At 70.9% G+C, this 4,010-nt stretch overlaps 1 long non-coding RNA gene across 1 annotated transcript; it reads right to left on the reverse strand.

The window, feature by feature from the left end:
- Nucleotides 1–1,202: 1,202 nt before the first annotated feature.
- On the reverse strand, nucleotides 1,203–3,244 carry LOC122100888. The gene is made up of 5 exons (XR_006146266.1): nucleotides 3,158–3,244; nucleotides 2,489–2,564; nucleotides 2,348–2,408; nucleotides 1,590–1,755; nucleotides 1,203–1,311 (listed from the first exon to the last, which is right to left on the reverse strand). It is a non-coding gene; the product is annotated as an uncharacterized LOC122100888 (long non-coding RNA).
- Between the last annotated feature and the right edge of the window lie 766 nt (nucleotides 3,245–4,010).

The raw sequence follows: 4,010 nt of genomic DNA on the forward strand, positions 1-4,010 counted from the left end.
GATGTGGAGCTGTGTGAACATTAAAAAGCGTGAGACCTTGGATGAGGGGCACTTACCCGCGTCTCTGCCTGCACCTGCAGTCACCCACCACCCACTATACTCAGGTAGCCTCAGTCTGCTTGCTCAGACCCTTTGAAACCCCTAGCTCCAGCCCTGCCCCTGACACACAATCTCCAAGCCCTAGGGAAGGCTGTGTCCTTGTCCCGTGCTGCTCTATCTCAATAAACAGTACTCACCTGTGGAAGGTCGCTTCTGACCTGTTTCCTTCCTTTCTCCTCCTTTTTCCTAACAATGGTCACAAACTCAGTGGAGCAAAGGGAGCAGCTGTTCAGGAGGCTGGTTTGGGGTTTGCTCCCCATCCCGGGTTTAGGGTATGGTCCCTCAATCCAGTAACTGGAAATACAGGCAGGTTGTTTCCTCTACCAGCACTTTAACTGCCTCTTACTCAGAACAAGTAGTTAAAATGTAACACTTTGCATGATGATGAGGGGAAACAAATTTATCCTCCCCTGTGTCAGCCATCAGGGTCCTGGTTTTCCAGGGAAACAGCTGGTTTCTGCATGGCGGAGTGGGGAGGAGAAAAGAAGGAAGGAAGGAAGGGAGAGGAAGATTGGTTCCCCGGCCTCAGAGGCTGACCCGGACTGGGTAGTGAGGGCCTGGGGCTTGAGGGGTAGAGGAGCTGGGGCAGCGGCGGAGGTGGGCGACTGGGGGCTGGGAGGGGCAGCTCGGGGTCCCCATGGGAACGTGGGGGCCTTGTTCGTTCCACTAACCATCTGAGCACTGGACCTGAAGTCTCTGCCCCAGGACTGCTGGCCTGGTACCAGGGACAGGAAATGGCGTGGGGGAAAAAAGCTGGGATTCCAGGAGGCTTTGGAGGAAGGGAGATAAGAGAGAGGAAAGGGCAGGAGGGGGGTCAAGGGTCCGAGGGGTTGTGGCTCCCAGGGCTGGAGGACTCTAGAAGAGGGTTCCCTAGGGCGGATACTGTAAATAAGTAGGAGTTCGCAGGATGGGGAAGGCCTGGATGGACCAGGTGTGGAAGACCCAGTTTCAGACCCAGGCCGGAACTCCTGTGGGAGGCAGGGCAGGGGCCCAGGGGTGCGGAGACCCAGGGACGGGGGGAGGGAGGAGGCGCTGGGGCAGGGCGCACAGGACACTTCAGGCCTTAGAGTCGTGGTAACTTTATTCGGTGACAGTGACCCCCGCCCCGCCCCCAAGCTGCATTCCTGCTCCGCAGAATCCCCCCTCCCGCCGCCCCGAGAACCCCAGAAGGCAAAAGCTGATGGAACCGGATCACAGCGGGCAGGGTGTGACCTAGGAGACAGGTAGAGAGGGACTCAGGGCGCGCGCCAGGCCGGGGCGGAGGCCCCGCCCGCACCGGCCCCGCCCGCACCGGCCCCGCCTCCAGGAGCAGGCCCCGCCCACACAGACCCGCCTCCAGGAGCAGGCCCCGCCCACACAGACCCGCCTCCAGGAGCAGGGCCCCGCCCACACATCCCAGTCCCGACCTCCCACTGGCCCAGCCAGCCCATGCCCCGCCTCTAGGCGCGAGTCCCCGCCCCCGAGCACCACGCCCGCGCGCCCCTCCTCACCCGCTGCTTGCTGCGGTCTCAGGACCGCGGAGCGCCCAGGCTCAGGAGCAGAAGGCCTGCGGTCACCAGGAAGCCAGGGGCGGCCGGGCCGCGGGCCGCGCTGCGCTCCGCGCTGCGCTCGGGTCCCAGGGTAGAGGCCTCGGCCTTTGCCGTCGTCGTCGGGGTCCTGGGGACAGAGGCCGCGCGGCTGCGGAGCTGCTCGGGCGACCGCCGCGCGGAGTCGCGGTCCTGTCTGGAGGTCGGGGTCCTGTCTAGGGGTGGGGTCACCTGGGGCGGGGTCACCTGGGGGCGGGTCCTGTCTGGGGGCGGGGTCACCTGGGGCGGGTCCTGTCTAGGGCGGGGCCACACTGGGCGGGTCCTTCTGGGGTGGGGTCACCTGGGGGCTGAGTCCTCCGAATGGGGTCCTGTCTGGGGGCGGGTCCCATCTGGGACGGGTCCTGTCTGGGGCGGGGTCACCCGGGGCCGGGTCCTGTCCTGTCTGGGGGCGGGTCCTGTCTGGGGGCGGGTCCTGTCTGGGGGCGGGGTCACCTGGGGCGGGTCCTGTCTGGGGGCGGGGTCACCTGGGGCGGGCCCTGCCTGGGGGTGGGTCCTGTCTGGGGCGGGGTCACCTGGGGCGGGCCCTGCCTGGGGGTGGGTCCTGTCTGGGGGCGGGGTCACCTGGGGCGGGTCCTGTCCTTCTGGGGGCGGGGTCACCCGGGGGCAGGTCCTTCTGGGGCGGGGGTCACCTGTCCCGTCTGCGGGGCGGGCGGGGCTCCGACCTAAGCCGCTCCAGTTCGGCCTCAGCGTCCTGCAGCCTCCGCCTCAGCCTCGCGTTCTCCTCTGGGAGGCGGGGGAGCGGAGCGGTGAGGAGGAGGGAGATCTGCCCCCCCCCCCGCCCGTCCGCCCCGCCGCCCTCTCACCCCGGAGGCCCCGGATCTGCTCCTGCCGCTCGCGGTTCTCGGAGTCCGTCCTCTCCAGGTCGGCGGCCAGAGCGTCCTGGAGACGCCACAGAGTCAGGCGCGTGCGGGGCGTGCGGGGCCCAGGCGGGGGAGGGGGGCGAGGCTGGTCGTGCGGGGCGGGGACCGGCGGGACGGAGCGTGCGGGGCCCGGGGGGCGGTGAGGCTGGGCGTGCGGGGCCGGCGGGGCGTGCGCGGTCCCGGCGGGGGGGGGCGAGGCTGGGCGTGCGGGGCGCGGGACGGCGGGGCGGGGCGTGCGGGGTCCCGGCGGGGGGGGGGGGAGGTTGGGCGTGCGGGGCCGGGAGCCGGCGGGGCGGGGCGTGCGGGCCGGGAGACGGGTGCGGCCCGGGCTCAGGCCCTGGGATCCGCGCGGGACGAGCTTCCCGGCCCGGGCGCGTTCCCGGACCTCCGGAAGGAAGTTCCCAGCGCCCCTCTCCCCGCGGTCGCGGGGCAGTGGCGGGGTCCGGGCCCTTCCCTCGGGGCTGTCGGGGGATCGGGCCCCACCGGCGGCTCCCCCCTCCGAGCCCGGCGGCTGCGGGCCGCGGTGCGGGGTCCGGCCCTCCCGTCGGGGGGCGGTGTCGCGGACCCCCGCCGTCGGGGACGGTTTCTGGCTCCCCCCGCGCCCCGGTTTACCAGAGTCCGGTTGCAGGCGCGGGCGCGGTCCCGGAGCGCGGGGGCCTCCCCGCAGCCGCGGGCGGGGGCGCAGCGGGCCCGCACCACGCCCAGCGCCGCGGCCAGGCCGCCCGCGAGCAGCAGCAGCAGCAGCAGCGCCGCCCGCCCGCAGCCGCGCGGGGCCTCCCGGGGCCACGGGCCCGCGGGGGCGGCGGGCGCGGGCGGCCGGTGGTACAGCGCGGGCGCCATGCGGTCCGGCCGGCGCCGCGTCCCCGCCACGCGCCTCCTCCGCGCGCCCGGCCGCCAATGGCCGCTGACCTCCGCCCCGCTGACCCCCACGACCCCGCTGACCCCGCCCCGCCCGGCCGCTGGGTTTCGGTTTCCCGGAGGGGGCGGCCCCGCGTCCCGCCCCGCGTCCCGCCCCGCGTCCCGCTGCTCAGGCCCCGGGAAACTGTGGCAGGGCGCCTGCGCCTCCCTGGGGGCCGGAGTCGTTTGAGGAAACTGAGGCCTGCCGAGGGGACGCGGGGCTCAGACACGGAGCGGCCGGCTGCGGGTCAGAGACGGGCAGCGGGACCGAGCCTTCCCCCGGGACTGACACTGTCTGTCTGTGTGCAAGCCTCCGCAGGCCTGTGTCCCCTCACCCCAACGACTGACACTGTCTGTCTGTCTGTCTGCAAGCCTCAGGTGTGTGTTCCCTCACCCCAAGGACTGACACTGTCTGTCTGTCTGCAAGCCTCCGCAGGCGTGTGTCCCCTCACCCCAAGGACTGACACTGTCTGTCTGTCTGCAAGCCTCCCCAGGCGTGTGTCCCCTCACCCCAAGGACTGACATGTCTGATAGCTTAACAAAGATTAATTGGACTTTGCCAGAGAAC

The sequence above is a fragment of the Dipodomys spectabilis genome, unplaced genomic scaffold (genome assembly GCF_019054845.1).
Source record: "Dipodomys spectabilis isolate Male_0828 unplaced genomic scaffold, ASM1905484v1 ptg000609l, whole genome shotgun sequence".
Lineage (NCBI taxonomy): Eukaryota > Metazoa > Chordata > Mammalia > Rodentia > Heteromyidae > Dipodomys > Dipodomys spectabilis.